Source organism: Bombina bombina, chromosome 9, assembly GCF_027579735.1.
Source record: "Bombina bombina isolate aBomBom1 chromosome 9, aBomBom1.pri, whole genome shotgun sequence".
In the NCBI taxonomy this organism is placed as follows: Eukaryota; Metazoa; Chordata; class Amphibia; order Anura; family Bombinatoridae; genus Bombina; species Bombina bombina.
Window position 1 is genome coordinate 67984106 of NC_069507.1, and position 18102 is coordinate 68002207.

General features: G+C 38.2%; 1 protein-coding gene across 1 annotated transcript in view; it reads left to right on the forward strand.

The window, feature by feature from the left end:
* The window catches only part of RASSF4 (Ras association domain family member 4), a 479342-nt gene that overhangs the window by 28382 nt on the left and 432858 nt on the right, over nt 1–18102 (forward strand). The window contains exon 2 of the mRNA XM_053692194.1: nt 13609–13719. The gene's annotated coding sequence lies outside the window, so the exon portion shown is untranslated. The remainder of the gene's footprint in view (nt 1–13608; nt 13720–18102) is intronic.

The following is an 18102-nucleotide window of genomic DNA, read 5'->3' on the forward strand; positions in this document are numbered from 1 at the left end:
GTTCCGTTTGAACCTTTACATTCCATAGATATCAAGTTACTATCTTGGAAAGTCCTGTTTTGGTTGCTATTTCTTCTGCTAGAAGAGTTTCTGAATTATCTGCTTTGCAGTGTGATCCACCTTATCTGGTGTTCCATTCAGATAAGGCTGTTTTGCGTACTAAACCTGGTTTTCTTCCAGTTTCAAAGAAGGAACGTTTGTTACACATTTTAGATGTGGTCCGCGCTTTAAAGTTCTATTTAGATGCAACAAAGGATTTCAGACAAACCTCATCTTTGTTTGTCGTTTACTCTGGTAAGAGGAGAGGACAAAAAGCTACTGCTACCTCTCTTTCTTTCTGGCTGAAAAGCATCATCCGATTGGCTTAGGAGACTGCCGGACGGCAGCCTCTTGAACGAATCACAGCTCACTCTACTAGGGCTGTGGCTTTCACATGGGCCTTCAAGAACAAGGCTTCTGTTGATCAGATATGTAAGGCAGCGACTTGGTCTTCTCTGTTCACTTTTGCCAAATTCTACAAATTTGATACTTATGCTTCTTCGGAGGCTATTTTTGGGAGAAAGGTTTTGCAAGCCGTGGTGCCTTCTGTCTAGGTAACCTGATTGGCTCCCTCCCGTCATCCGTGTCCTAAAGCTTTGGTATTGGTTCCCACAAGTAATGGATGACGCCGTGGACCGGACACACCAATGTTGGAGAAAACAGAATTTATGCTTACCTGATAAATTACTTTCTCCAACGGTGTGTCCGGTCCACGGCCCGCCCTGGTTTTTTAATCAGGTCTGAAAAATTTCTTTCTTTATACACTACAGTCACCACGGCACCCTATAGTTTCTCCTTTTTCTCCTAACCGTCGGTCGAATGAATGGGGGGCGGATCCAGAGGGGGGGCTATATGGACAGCTCTTGCTGTGTGCTCTCCTTGCCATTTCCTGTAGGGGAGGAGAATATCCCACAAGTAATGGATGACGCCGTGGACCGGACACACCGTTGGAGAAAGTAATTTATCAGGTAAGCATAAATTCTGTTTAAAGTGAAAGTAAACTTACCTGGTTTGCGATCCTCAGTAGCAGTCTTTGTGCCAAAATAATATGAGTTTCATTCATCATTTTTTGAATATTTATCTTTAAACAAATCTATCACTGAAAATTATTCTTTTCTTATACAGTCTGTATTCACCCCGTTTTTTCCTTCTTTTTTTTTTTTTGTCCTTGTCACGTTTTTTAATCACCCAATTGAAAATCTGGCCGTTAGGCGGCCAACAAGCTACGTCATCCTACCTTTTCTTCTTCTACGCATGCGCAAAATTTTTCTTTTACTTAATGAGTTTAGGAGCGCGCTCTCGTTTCGCGCATGCGCATTATATTTTGCACAGACTAAGGCTCATATGTGTAAACGGGTCACTGTTAGTAACGCATGCACATTGTATAGCGGTATCACCGCGAAGCGCATGCAGAGTAGACTGTCAGAAAAGGCTTTGGCATTAGAAAGGTACTTTGTGCACGATCACGAGAGATACGTATAGAGCGGGTGGGACCGCTCTATACGTCACATTTCTAAAATAGAGGAAGTAGAGGGTGGGAGGAGTTTGCCTAGTAACAGTAAGAAAAAAATATATAGATTAAAAGTGCAATTATGAAAAAATATATAATAAAATAAGTTAGCGATTGTATTGCTGTCAGCATTCTGTAAGGAAGATTGACTTCTGGAACTATTAACTTAACTTTCACTTTAAGTAACATCTAAAACTAACAGAAATTGTCACAATATTGCAAAATATTACTCATTACTCATTAGACATGGATACTTCATAATGCGACCTGGCTGATAGCATTTTAATGGGGGACACTGCTCACTGTTGGAAAGGCATTAGTTTTTGTAAAGCACTCTTAGAAAGGGGGGTTTCTATCAGATATGGCTTTATGACTGTAATATATTAATAATATTATTTAAATAATATTTTTCTCCCCACCCAAGGTGGGCTCGGAGAACTTTGTATAGAAGTCTTGATCATTAAGCCGCTGATAAATTATAGGTATAGTTACCAAAGTTATTGCCACTTTTTTAATATATTTTATTGATTTATTTTATATTCAAAATACAAGCAATAAGGTATAGGTATAAAATGATTTCAGCTAACAAAGAAAACATCATAACCTCATATAAAAGCAACACTTCACTGGTTTAAATCTGCAATATACATTCACTATTTATTTTGTCCCCTTTTCCTGTAATTCCATTCAGAAATTGTAAACTTTTCAGTTCCTGAAAGTGCAGAACACTGATATATTCCACACAGCCATTGGCTGCACATACTAGTGATCTATTTATTACTGTCCCTAATTGGCCACAGCAGAGAAGGTAACCTAAGTTACAACATGGCAGCTCCCATTGTTTTATAGACACTAAAAACTTTCCACTTATTTTGTCAATATTTTAAACAGCAAATGAAACTATAAAAATACATCTACAGGTTATTCTCAGACTAATCGTTTCTTTGAAAGCATCATTCTATCTAGTATTTATTTTGTGTTTAATGTCCCTTTAATGATCTATCCCACTGTAGCGCATCTGCATACTCACACTACTCATGTATAATCTGCGGGAGTGTTTAAAGGGACAGTATATTTAAATTTTTTTGAGTTGTGGCCACCACAAACCACACATTTTTAGATCCACTTTTTCTCTAGGGCAACAAAAACTATGGCTCACATTCTTTGTACTGCTTTTTCCCGCAGTCTGCAAAAGCTAAAGCAAAGGGCCGCATGTGGCCCTTGGTCCTCCAGTTGGCCACCTCACCTATAGATCAGGCAATTTTTGCGTTACTAACACTAGATAACTGTCTGTGTCTTTTCACCACTCTGGAGCTGAATGCCTTATAGATCCCAAACAGAAAAGAGCTATTGATTGGCTGGATCGTGCAACTGCCTCTCCTGATTAGCTAACCAGGACTTTACTTATGTGTTTAACCCATTTGTAGAAATTAAACTCATGGCTATGATGAATAATGTACAAATGACATACTGTAACGATAACTTTTGCAGTAGAATGCCTATTTACCCTGCATAACATGCCTTTTAGTTATATGGAATTTTCATTGTGAGACTATTTATAATTCAGCTTCCTGATTAGTGAGGGTTTTCAGCTCACCATAAACTAGACGCTTCCTTTTTTTTCATATCAGTTGAACTTCTGCATTCAGCGTTTAAAAATTCTGTATGTTCAGTTTGTTTATGAAAGGCCAGCCAGATTGTTTTACCATTGTACAGACTTGATACAAAAGATAATATTAAGAGATGTTTATTTGGATTTAAGCAAATGCAAAAAATCGCTTATTTTGCTGTATTCCTTGCATTAGTTTGAAAATGTAAAACGGAAGCCCCTGTAATGAATAAACTAATGAATTAATGCAACAAAAAAAGGCAAAACGATTCACACAGTTTTACACTATTAAATAAAAATTTCTGTCAGTTGATTGATTCTTGTTTCAACCAGTAAGTATATAAACTTGACTTTTGTTTTTGACAATCCTGCTAACCACATAAAAAAAAAAGTAATAAAAAACATTTTTATTCTGCTACTGGCTTGTAGCAGTAGCTCTAAATATTACTTTATTAAAGGGACATGAAATCCAGACTTTTTTAAAGTACTGTAAAGTTTGTGTGTAGCCTAAAATATATGCAGTGCATTTCCAGTACTACCTAGGTAGGATCTCTGTGAGCACGCACAGGTCCCTATGAATGCATACTGCATCTATCTCACTGCCAATGTCATGGGTTTCTGTGCATGTGCAATCTGACACTGCTAATATTGCTGACATCAGTGGCTCTGACAGAAAGTTCCCCCCTTCTTAACAGTCACACTACTCAAGCACAGGCAATATAGCCTAGTGAAGTTATCTGCCATGCTTACATACATATGCTACTGCTTCATTTTGAGGCAGGAGTAGTGCCCACATGATAAAGATGAGCAATGCTTCATTGTGCAGCAGGATCTAAAGTCTTAACACTTATGTAAAGTATGCATAGATCTTACGTTTTTTTTCTTCCCTCTGATCTTGCTACAGTTACCAGGATTTAACCTGTGCCAGAGTGTTTAGCCTAGTTTATTATGAGGGGGCAAGTGTTTCAGAGCAATCCATCATTGTATAGATAGAAGAAAAGAACAATAATTAGTTTTTATTAATAAAGGGACTTGTTGTTAAAGGAAAAAGAAGTAATTGCATGTCTCTGACATTCACAGAACTCAGGGCAACATATTTTTATACAGCAAAATGTGATAATACAATATTACAATGTAAAAAAGAGATGAACCATGAAGTGAAAGTTCATATGTAAGGATATATTTGTTCTCCCTGGGTTTTCCAGACTTTTGTGTTCCTCCCGTGTACTCTCAAAGAAAAGGAAACAAAATACGCAACATAGTGTAACTCTGTAACCACTTGACGGAGAACTGATACACTTGTTAACAAATGATTACTACTCACATTTGATGGAGCTTTAAACCAAGCTCAGGGAAATGCGCACTCCCACTTTATACTGGTGGGAAAACAGTTACTCTCACGCAGATAAGATAAAATCAAATATTTATTAAAATATATAAAAAGCGTCACAAATGCAACGTAAACACCTCTGTCATAGGGTAAATGAGCAATAATATATATGGTATTACTCAAAAGAGCAGTTCCAAGTCCTGGATGGTGACGGATGGAGAAGCAGAAACGTAACCGCTAAATCCTCCACTTTTTTTTTGGAGAATATCTTGTTTATGACAACCCCCTCCCAATAGCTTACAAAAGCGTAATTATAGTGTTGTGCTAGAAGACTTTCAATAATTAATTAAATAATGGATTTAAAAAAAAAAAGACTGTTTTCTAATGAGCACATAATAAAGGAATGTTCTTACACAGTGACATAATGAAGAAATCAGGAACATCTGTAGGAGAGCGCTCTTCCACTCCGTTTGTATGGGCTCACTTGGCAATTTGTTCTGCCTTGTTATTCGGCATCATGCAAATCAGCGCAGCTGGCGCGAGAGAAGGAATAACGTCCTTCAGTTTTTAATAAGCACTTCACAGTCAGTTTTTTTCCTTCCAACAATGAAGAGAGGCCACATCTACATTGCAAGTATCTGTATCATTGTGATACAGATTAGTTAACAAAATCTCATTATATCTATTGTTTGCTGCGGCTTCCCAGTATCGTCTTGGAATGTTGGCACCAAGATAGCACAGGTCACAGCGGTTCTCCACAGAAAATGATGTTAGAATTATAAAGTATTTTTTATTATTTATACATATTGTTTAAATGATTGCAAAGCACAAATTAATTGCATAGTTTTACATAAGTTGATTTAATTATAATTTGTGCAACAAACATTGCTAAAATGTTATATAAGCTAATTGTAGCTTGATATTGGCCTAAATTCTAGATGGGTGGTCAGCAAAATCAGCTGGGTGGTGTGCCCATTTTACAGGTCCTGGGGAGAAGGCAACATAAGGGACTTCTATAAGAAAAACTCTTTAAAACAAAGTTGAATTGTAATTTTTTTTTAACCCTGTTACTGCATATGCCAACACGTGGTCATGATCTGTAAATTGCTTTTAGTGCAGAGGACAATCACGTCACCATCCTAAGGGATGCATACGTGGAGGTCTAGTGGCCTGCAGGGCCAGATTTATAATAAGGCAGAATAGGCATGTGCCTACAGACACCTTCCATAGAGGGGCGCCTGCCTCTGCCTATTATAAATACCGGTAACCCTTAAAGGGACACTGAACCCAAATTTTTAATTTTCATGATTCAGATAGAGCATGCAATTTAAGCAACTTTCTGATTTACTCCTATTATCAATTTTTCTTCATTCTCTTGCCATCTTTATTCAAAAAGTAAGAATGTAAGTTTAGATGCTGGCCCATTTTTGGTTCACAACCTGGTTTGTCCTTGCTAATTGGTTGGATAAATGCTGTCCATGGTCTGAACTAAAAATTGTCTGGCTCCTTAGCTTAGATGCCTTCTTTTTTCAAGTAAAGATAGCAAGAGAAACAAATAAAAAATGATAAATAGGAGTAAATAAGAAAGTTGCTTAAGATTGCATGCTCTATCTGAATCATGAAAGAAAAAATTTGTGTTTTAGTGTCCCTTTAACTAAGATGGCTACCGGCAGTGAAATAACAGCCCTGTGCATGCGCGGTGACCATTTTTGTTAAGGTCAGGCAAATGTCAGTAGAGGGGGTGACAAGGGACATAGGGCCAGTAGTAAGGTATAACAGGTGCATAAGTCATGATACCGCTGTGTAATCAGGGGTCCTCTCCCGCCCCCACCCATGCTGTCATACTGCCAGCATCCTTGCTCTAAAGGCCTCTCCCTATATCTGGCTTAAAGTTCTATTTCCCGCTGCCCTCCCCCAGCCCAAGATAGACAAGCATTGCTGCGGTAATGGTCCCCGCTGCAAGGAAACACAGGTGAGAGGGGACAAGATAGCACCAGCCTGGGCAAATTGAAGCTGGTTGATGTGAGGAGATGGCGCAGTGCAGGGGGGAGAGAGGCCTGTGGAGCCTATGTGTGGTGCTGTGTGTATTATGCAGGGATGGCACTGGGTGTGATATACAGATATGTGTGTTATATGCAGAGATGTGTGTAATATACAGAGATGGCAATGGGTGTAAAATGCAGAGCTGTGTGTTATATGCCAGGGATGGTACTGTGTGTTATATTGCAGAGATTTGTGTAATATACAGAGATGGCACTGGGTGTAATATGCAGAGGTGGTGTGTAATATACAGAAATGGCACTGGGTGTAATATACAGAGGTGTATGTTATATGATAAGATGTCACTGTGTGTTATATGCAGAGATGTGTGTAATATACATTGATGGCACTGGGTGCAAGGGACGTATTTAGGTTTTGTGCTGCCCTACGGCACTCAGAATCCTGGAACTCAGAAACCCCCCCTGGATTTAGGTCATTTTTTGACATACTCATTTTTTGGTTTAGGGAGTTGTGATTTTTTTTTTTTTTTTTTTTGCTGCATGCATTTTAAAATTAAATTTTCCCCAGCCAGGGGGCTCGTAAAAAAGCTTGCATACAGTCTCAGGTAGGTTGAATTAGCACATGTGTACACACACAGTAAGTGCAGCGTATTGTGCAGCTTTTATTGACTGAAAGTCAGTTTATAGAAATAGATGTGACACACATATGACATGACAGCACATACTAACCTCTGATTCTTAAGCACATTACAGATACATACAGTACATATCAGTGCACATACCTACACCTGCTGCTAAAAGACAAACATATCAGGGCAGTGGGCACATACCTACAACCTGCTGCTAAAAGACACACACATCAGGGCATATACATATATACTAGTATACCTGCTGCTAAAAGACACACATATAAGGGCAGTGGGCACATACCTACACCCAGTGGCGTAGCGTGGGGGGGGCCACAGGGGCGGTTGCCCCGGGCGCAAAATTCTGAGGGGCGCAAAATGCTTGGCTCCCAGCCTCCCCAGTCCCCACCATCTCAAGACAGTAGACAGTCACAGTCCCACTCCCAGCGGCGCTACAGGGAGGCTAAAAAAATCTGACAGGCGCCTGCGCCCAGCCGTTCTGTCTCTCAAGTGGAACTGTCTACTACTCTGAAGTCAAGACGCTGCTGTGTATTGATTTAATTATCATAATTTTATGAGTGTAATCCTATCCAACCGTTACCTGCTGCTAGACTAGTGTTTACGCCACTAGTTAGCACGGTCCACTCCCACTCCCAGCGGCGCATGTCAGGAGGGAGGAAGAAGTCAGAGCAGCAGAGCCAGAGTGGAGTCAGACTGACTAGCACGCTACGCCCGCAATGATAAGGTAAGTAGTGTCAACAAAAATTACCAAACTCATCACCGGGTCCGTATCAGAACCAGACCACCAGTGCCACTGCCAGCCAGAATTATAATTAAATTATTATAGCCCCTGTTTTTGCCTGGGCCCTGGGGAATAGGGATTGGAAATGGCAACACACGCAAAATGCAGCTTAGCCTCTATCGTTACCCCAGGTGACATCGCAGGGGCCGGCCAGCCAGCCAGCCAAGTTCCAAAGGACCCAGAGTCACTCTGAGACAGCCAGCCAATTCCAACTTCCCAAAGGACCCAGAGTCTGAGCCAGCCAGCATGCCAGAGTGTGAGAGTGATCTATGCTGCTTTAAAGTGAAAGCTGGTTATTTTATTTCAAATTCATTTTTAACCTGGGTATAATAAAACTTACAAGATGTAGATGATCTACATCTTGTATGTTTTACCCAGGTTAAAAATGAATTTAAAAATAATAATAACTGGCTTTCACTTTAAAGAAGCATAGATCACTCTCACACTCTGGCATGCTGGCTCAGATGTATTTTAAAAATGAAATCCCATGTTTAAATATTAAACCATAAAAATATAATTGTTAAGTTTTATATAATGTACTTACTTAATGTATATAATAAAGTAATGGCTTCCTGCAACCATATTGAATCCTAATTTTTAAGGATGAATGTAGAGTTTAGAATTCTATATATATATATATATATAGTATATATTTTTGTTGTTAAAAATAAAGCTTTGTTTGTTTTAAAACAAAAACCTGTCTCCTAAGTTGTTGAGCTGTCTCCTAGATTCAAAGCAAATTTGGCAATCCCTACTGTACTGGTGGAAGAGACTCAGTCAGTGCTAATGGATTAGGGGGGCGCAATTCTTGCCTTGCCCTGGGCGCTGAGAAGCCACGCTACGCCACTGCCTACACCTGCTGCTAAAAGACACACATATCAGGGGCATATACATATATACTAGTACACCTGCGCTTAAAGACACACATATCAGGGCAAATACAGATATACTAGTACACCTGCTGCTTAAAGACCACACATATCAGGGCATATACAGATATACTAGTACACCTGCTGCTAAAAGACACACATATCAGGGCATATAGTAGTACACACCTGCTGCTAAAAGACACACATATCCGGGCACAGAGCTATTCCCTGCTCCTAACCAATTACTTATAGGAACATCATGTTATCCTAAAAGCACATACATATGCAGATATGTGTGTAATATACATTGATGGCACTGGGTGCAGGGACATATTTAGGTTTTGTGCTGCCCTAGGCACTCAGAATCCTACGAACTCAGAACCCCCCCTGGATTTAGGTCATTTTTTTGACATATCATTTTTTGGTTAGGGAGTTGTGATTTTTATTTTTTTATTTTTTTTTGCTGCTGCATTTTAAAATTACATTTTTCCCCAGCCAGGGCTCGTAAAAAGCTTGCATACAGTCTCAGGTAGGTTGAATTAGCACATGTGTACACACACAGTAAGTGCAGCGTATTGTGCAGCTTTATTGACAGAAAGTCAGTTTTATAGAAATAGATGTGACACACATATGACATGACAGCACATACTAACCTCTGATTCTTAAGCACATACAGATACATACAGTACATATCAGGCACATACCTACACCTGCTGCTAAAAGACACACATTATCAGGGCATATCAGATTACTAGTACACCTATTGCTAAAAGACACACATATCAGGGCAGTGGGCACATACCTACACCTGCTGCTAAAAGACACACACATCAGGGGCATATACATATATACTAGTACACCTGCTGCTAAAAGACACACATATCAGGGCATATACAGATATACTAGTACACCTACTGCTAAAAGACACACATATCAGGGTAGTGGGCACATACCTACACCTGCTGCTAAAAGACACACATATCAGGGCATATACAGATATACTAGTACACCTGCTGCTAAAAGACACACATATCAGGGCATATACAGATATACTAGTACACCTGCTGCTAAAAGACACACATATCAGGGCAGTGGGCACATACCTACACCTGCTGCCTAAAAGACACACACATCAGGGCATATACATATATACTAGTACACCTGCTGCTAAAAGACACACATATCAGGGCATATACAGATATACCAGTACACCTACTGCTAAAAGACACACATATAAGGGCAGTGGGTACATACCTACACCTGCTGCTAAAAGACACACATGTCAGGGCATATACATATATACTAGTACACCTGCTGCTTAAAGACACACATATCAGGGCATATACAGATATACTAGTACACCTGCTGCTTAAAGACAACACATATCAGGGCATATACAGATATACTAGTACACCTGCTGCTAAAAGACACACATATCAGGGCATATAGTAGTACACACCTGCTGCTAAAAGACACACATATCCGGGCACAGAGCTATTCCCTGCTCCTAACAAATACTTATAAGAACATCATGTTATCCTAAAGCACATACATTACAGGGCACCTAGCTATCTGCTCCTAACATGCACACATATTAAGGCACATACCTATTCTCTGTTCCTAAAGTAAACACATATCAGGACACATACCTACCCCTACTCATAAAGCAGACACATATGACAACACATACCAATCACTTGCTTCTACAGCACACACTTATTGGGGGCTACATATTATTTGCCTTTAAAGCAAACACATATGAAGACACCATACCTACCCCCCTGCTTCTAAAGCGCAGGACATGTCTATAACTTTCATCTTTTAATACATACATACAGTGAATTGTATCTCCTCCTGGTGCACAGTAGACATACACGTCTCACCTTCTACTAATAAAACCTGCATTTATTTAGTTAATAAATCACACACTCGTACTAGAAAGGACTCTTTCAAAGAAACTTCTAAACAGAACTGAATCTATCAAAGAGCAAAACACTCAAATTACTGTGGAAAAACTGATAGGACAGATATGATATGAAGTGGCAGGATTAACTCCTTCCGTCCTGATCTAACTAGGGGACTAAGGGTTCATTATTTGCTGCATTTTCACAGAAGACATTGTGGGGACATTGGACAAATAAAGTAATTTTGTATAGATATATGTGTGTGTGTATATGTAGTATATATAAGAAAATACTACACTGCATTAAATCAGCATTCAGAAGTTTTAAACCTTAATTTAGAGCTTTTATTTTGCTAGCAAAATTTGTATTGTGTTACAGTCTGGAAACATACCCCTTCATAGTTACCCTCTATTTTACTTTTATATTGTTGCCTTGGCTTGCATGAATTTTTATGTTACTTTACTTATTTAAGAATCTATTTTCATATGGGGAAAAAGTTTCCTCTATAATTAAATCTCTATAACGACTTTTTTTATTAACCCCAACTCCTTTTTTTGCAGTAAATTTATGTTATTAAGAATATTTGTTCAGAGTTTCCTTCCCAGCTTTTTCCACAAAAAGCACCACTCTTATCACTTTTTGTTTCTTTTATACTTCTAACAGTTTTTTTGAGAATAATGGGGTAAGATACCGTAAGAAGAGTTGGCCTTTGGACAGGTATGATCGTGAGCTGAGCATAGTGAATACTTTTACTAATACTCCATTATTCTTTATGTGCCCCCTGCCCGCTGGGTCACCCCTCCTCACCAGTCCCCAGTCCTCCTGCCGGGTCACCCCCCTCCTCACCAGTCCTCTCCGGTGTCGGTCTGATGCGATCCAGTCACTGCGATCCCACTCACAGCTGCTCCTCACTGCCCTGGGAGGGAAATCACGTGCGCACGTGCGTGCCTCCCTCCATCCATGATGTGCGGCAACTGTGAGTGAGGCTGAGCACTGCAGACAGGAAGGCTGGTGGACAGGAAGGTGGGCGGAAGTAAGAAATGTCACGTGACCTCGCAAAAGTCAGGCCACGTGACCCGCCGAACAATTTTTTTTTTACATTTTAGCAAAAAAAACATAAATAAAAAAAAAATATGTATGCAATTGACAACATATAAGTGCCACTGTGCCCCCCCCCCCCAAATCTGCCGCAATAGGCACCGGCCCTTGTTGGCCTAGGCATAAATACGCCCCTGACTGGGTGTAATATGCAGAGGTGTGTATGTAATATGCAGAGGTGTGTGTAATATTCAGAGGTGGCACTGGGTGTAATAGGCCAGCGGCCATCTTAGTTAAGGTAGGAGGCACATCGGGTGTGCCTACATGCACATAGGCTGTAAATCCGGCCCTGGTGGCCTGGCATGAGTGTGGTGACGTCGCCAAGCCCTGGAAACCCAGAACTTCCAGGATGCTGCAGAGGGCATAGGGGAGCTGGATGGAGGTGGTTAGTATTCATACCGCTAATTCTGAGCTCCCTTAAAGGGATGGTAAAACTCTGATCATTTAAAAGCAGTAATTTAAAAATACGTTATATTTTATTGCAGCTTCATTTACTAGTTGTACTTTTATGTGGGGTTTAAGAGACAGCAGTCTAGTGAGGTGCAATAAGAAAAGAATTTCTGATTAAAGCATATCTTTCAAACCACGCATAAAAAGTACAAACTAGTGAATGAAGGTTGCAATAAAATCTAATGTATTTTTTAAATTACTACTTTTACATTATCAGAGTTTACCGTCACTTAGAAACCCTCAAGGGTATTTGCTGGGAATGGAAATAAAATAAAAATACACACATTTTGTAGGTAGGGAGGCTCTATGGGTCTGTAACAGTTCATCAAAAATAACTAGAGGCCTACAAGACCCCTATATTTAAAATCCAGTACCCCCCTTTTTTAAAAACATGCCGTATATAACTTTTAATAGCAGGGTGATCACCTGGTGTGAATAATTGTGCATTTATTTAAGTGGTACTTATACCCAAAGGGGTCTTTTTTTATATTGGGGTTTTATCTCCTTCTTTTTACAATAGTGTTTAGAAAAGACTCACACACACCCTTTTGTTTACCACATTGTTTATTAAAATGGTAATAAAACTATAAAAAAAAAATTGTTTATGTTTCTCACAAGTCATGATATATATAGATATTTCCAAGTAATAGATCCGCACTCGCTGGGACTTTCAAAAAACAATAGTTTATTGTGTACAGTGACGTTTCGGGGAGCCAACTGTTTGTGCTTTTCCCACAGAAACTCTCTGAATACATTGTTTCCAATGCAGCAAAGGATTCTGGGTAAGATATGCAAATGAGGTTCACAATGACTCACGTTTTTACTTTAAGCCTGATTTTTTAAGGCAGGCTTCCTTTACGCCATAACAATCGCCGTATTACACAGCTTTTAAGCTTAGCTAGGGTTAGTATAGTGATTCAGTATATATATATATATATATATAATATATATATAATTTGTGTGTTTCTGCCTAAAAAATTACCTACAACAGGACTTCAATTTGAGCAGCATCTAAAATTCAGCACAGGGGTGGAATGATCCATCAGTTAAAGGGTTAATATGCCAACTAACTTGGTTCCCAAGTGTTAACTCAGGGGATTTTGTGACTGTTGTAAAACAAATTCTGTTTTGTAATCATTGCTCCTTTCATCCACTAGAGAGCAACATTGTTGTTATAAAAGTAATAATCAGTGTATTTGATTATTTTTCTGTCTATCCTATGAAAAAGATATAAGAAAAAAAGGAAGTAATATTGTAAGTGTACTCGGCTTTCTTTTTATTGCATTAATATACATTATAGTTAATATTACAAAGCTCAGACATTAAGCTATATGATTTGCAGCTGATAATCTAGTACTTCCTTTTTTGCAGACTGAGCATCTGAGGCTGGTATATTTATTCTGATCTGTAGAAGTGAATTAGGCAGAATCTGCCGCTGACTTCTAAACACCAAAACAATCCAGCAATCTGCAGCAGAGTTAGGTAAGAGCTAATTTAATTTGTATTTCCTGCATCAAAACTGTCCTCTAGTTTGTAAATATATTATATAATTATATATAGTATAGCAAGATTGTTGTCTTTTTTTAAAATACATTTTTTAGTTCCCCCCCCCCCCCCCCCCTTCTTTACTTGTTTATTGCAATAAAAAGATTTCATATAGAGGACAGTTGCCTTATACGACAAAACAAAAATAAGAGATATTTGAAATACAGTGTGTTTGTGTGTGCATATATATATACTGTGCCATGTCTAACGCAGGAGGGCTTGTAACACATAAAAATTCATAGTTCATCTTCTGAGAAGCTCCAGTTTGGCTTAAATGGCCCATAAACTATTCCAGTTATAGAGATCATTGAGTCGTTTCATACTTATTTGCAACCTTGGGGTCATGTTTGCATAATTTGGCAAAAGCAGTGAACCAATCCGTTTGAAGCGTGAATACTTTTGAATTCTCCTTTACCTCATACCCCACAAAGGGGTTAAATACATAGTTAAAGTCCTGCTGCAGCTACACTTCTGAACTGGGCCCTGAGCAGGACATGGTGATTACCTGCTTATGCATGTGCCTGATATGCTCAATAGCCATATTCTACCTCAAGAGCAACAATGCATGTGTCTCCCAATCTTAAAGGGACAGCCTTTTTCAGAATTTTTGTTTAAAAAGAAAAATAACCCATTTTATCCCTATTCCCCAGTTTTGCATAACCAACACTTTTCTATTTAATACACTTTTTTACCTCTGTGATTACCTTGTATCTAAGACTCTGCAGACTGTCCCTTTATCTCAGTGCTATTTACAGACTTGCATTTTAGCCCAATTAGTGCTGACTCATAAATAATGCTACAGGAGTGAGCACAATGGTATCTATATGGCACACATGAACTAGCTCCACCTAGATGTGAAAAATTGCCAAAATGCATTAAAGATAAGAGGCGATATGAGCCTACCTAGGTTTAGCTTTTAACAAAGAATACCAAGAGAACAAAGCAAATTTGCTGATAAAAGTAAATTGGAAAGCTGTTTAAAACTTACATGCCCTATCTGTATCATGACAGTTTAATTTTTGACTTGACTGTCCCTCTAACTTTAGCTATCAGTCTTTCCTCTTTGCAAAGTTTTAAATATATAGGCACGATTCAGTAAAGCTTTCTAGTCTGGGGAGATAATTCAGGACGTCTCATCAGTACTGTCATGGGCCCTCAAATAATTTTAGATAGGCTAATTGTAGCTATTTATCTCACTCTGCTGAGTTCTGGATGTGAAGGAGAGGCACCTACATTAAAATAAAAGGTCTAAAAAAAAAAAAAACGATTTTGTGAAATTTGTCTCCATGCTGGCGAGATTTTGATTATCGGACATTTTATAGTATTTTTCCCACAAGTATGTCCCTTTAAAACAGGACAGAACCGAGCATAATGCAGATCAAAGAAAAATTGGATTGAAAATGATCTAACCCTCCAAACATTCTGTACTATAGTGCACGCAAACCTGTTTCCAATGGGAAATGTGTCTGCAACAGACGGAAAATGACTTAGCGCAGTTGGTTGCAGACTTCCGTGGTAGTGACCAGGGTTAAGCTAGATCTGCATGTTAAGTACTTGGATAAGGAAGTGCTTGTTAACAGAGTCACATGTTGTAAGAAACAGAAGTAAACACTATTGGCCGTCTCCTGGGATATTGGCATCACTTCTCCTTAGCCTGAGGCTGTGAGGTTTTGTCATTAACTATATATCATCATGTCGGTAACTGCTGTTAGCTACTCCTTAATATAGTCAGTGATGCTTTCTGTGGCATTGTGGGAGGTGCTTTTATAATGTTTTTTTTATGTCTGACACGTATATTATTTTATTATTATTATTTCTGCACTGTTGCTTGATTTCTAAACACCCACTGATTATACTGTAGCTCTCTGGCAGCTGAAGGATTACATTTATATTAAAGGGACAGTATACACCAATTTTCATATAACTGCATGTAATAGACACTACTATAAAGAATAATATGCACAGATACTGATATAAAAATCCAGTATAAAAACTTACTTAGAAGCTCACAGTTTTGCACTGTTGATGTTGTTAGGCTGGGACGCCCACTGAAAGGGGCTGAGAGCAGACCCTCCCACTCTCCCTCATATGAAAAGACCCATTATACAAACAGTAGCAAGCTGGAATCTGTAGACATCAGTATAAATCTAAAACTTTGGGGCTTGGTTCGGAGTCTGAAAATCAGCACAATGTTTTTTAAAAATGAGCAAAACTATACGTCTTTACAAAAACACCAGATGGGCTATATAAATGGATCATCTACAAAACATTTATGCAAAGAAAAAATTAATGTACAATGTCCCTTTAAGTGCTGCTATATTTTGCAGTGTGACCACCCATGCATAAGGGTATTACAAATCACATACTAATTATTGAAGAATTATGTTCTAAGAATCCAGTTACTGGGCACATAAGTGTATGCCATAGCGAATGTCTATATGCTTTAAAAAACAACAAATAACTTTATTGCTTTTAGAGAAAATATGTTAAATGTATAAAAGCAAAATGTTAAAGGGACAGTACACACATTTTAATTGCAAGATCTATCTGCAGTCAATAAAGTAACATACTGGATGAGATTTAAAATGTTTTGAATGTATTAACATCTTCTTTTTTTTGTAATGGTTTTTGATAGTGAAACTCTACAGACCGCTTGTCTTATTTGTATTTGAAGGAGCCAATCAGGACCTGTTTTGGGAGTAGGCAAGGCTAGCCAATGTAATTTTCTTAGAAAAATATCCTTTGTTTTGCAGTTTATTATCTTCTAATTTCTGCTTAAACCAATTAGCAGGGATGTGCATTCGACAGTTTTGTTAGCTGTGCAAATCCAGATCTTACTGCGTTGAACTTTCACAAGAAGAAATCCGGCTACGAAAAGAGCTGAATGCCGTGAGTGGCTGCCTTCTTCCGGCAGCTAACGAAACTGCCAAATGCACAGCCTACCAACTGTATGCTGCAGGGTTAGACCTTTCAAGACTACTATGCACTCCTCTAAATCGAAAATAAATATATTTTGCAAAGGTTTTTTATTACACACGATAAAACATTTTATATCAACATTTCAAAGAGTTTACTTTCCCTTTTAAGTATTTTTATTAGAACAAGAAAGACGCACAGTCTGATGGCTTGCAATTATGTATTTTATTACTTAGGTATTCAAGGGCACACATGGAAGTATAAATATAAATTTGGCTTTGAATGGTTGTATCACCATTATAACCGGTTACAATAAAAAGAAAATGGTTTAGACATCTAAACAGAAAAATGTATGTGAATAAACTGTTCATAACATGATAAAAAAAATGTTGTTTTCTATAAAGTTTTCACCTCATCTTGAACATCTAAACATAGAATTGTCTATGGAAAAAACTATTCATAACATATGGCAAACCCCATTTTCTATTTCCATGAAATCCTTTCCTACTCTAAGGCCACTCCTGGATCTTACTTTGCTCAAGTAATTTAGGTTAAAGGGACAGTCAAGTCCAAAAAAACCTTTCATGATTTAAATAGGGCATGCAATTTTAAACAACTTCCCAATTTACTTTTATCACCAATTTTGCTTTGTTCTCTTGGTATTCTTAGTTGAAAGCTAAAACTAGGAGGTTCATATGCTAATTTCTTAGACCTTGAAGACTGCCTCTATTCTGAATACATTTTGACCACTAGAGGGCATTAGTTCACATGTTTCATATAGATAACATTGAGCTCATGCACGTAAAGTGACCTAGGACTGAGCACTGATTGGCTAAACTGCATGTCTGTCAAAAGAACTGAAATAAGGGGGCAGTCAGCAGAAGCTTAGATACAAGATAATTACAGAGATAAAAAGTATATTAATATAACTGTGTTGGTTGTGCAAAACTGGGGAATGGGTAATAAAGGGATTATCTTTCTTTTTAAACAACAAACATTTTTTGACTGTCCCTTTAACAAAGGAGAATAAAAAAAGAATAACGCTAGTAATATTTTTTTTTTTTAAATCTGGGTTTGACAAACACAGGAGCCATGGAACCACTGGCTCCTAGAATTTTACCTCTGGCTCCTAACTTTTTGGGTAATTCTCCATATATCTAAATACAAATATTACTGTCTGGCTGCTAAAAGTATATTTTGGCTAATAAATATTTTTACTGGCTCCTAAATTTGTCAAACCCTGTTAAATATTGCTAATAATAGTGGCAGACATAACACAAACAATACTTTTTCACTCTATATAAGGTATATCTAACAATACTTATAATGGCTACCAACTAGTTATGCCAATCTTATAAGATGCAAGTAGAAACGAGAAATAGTAAAAGTGCCATGAGGAGATAC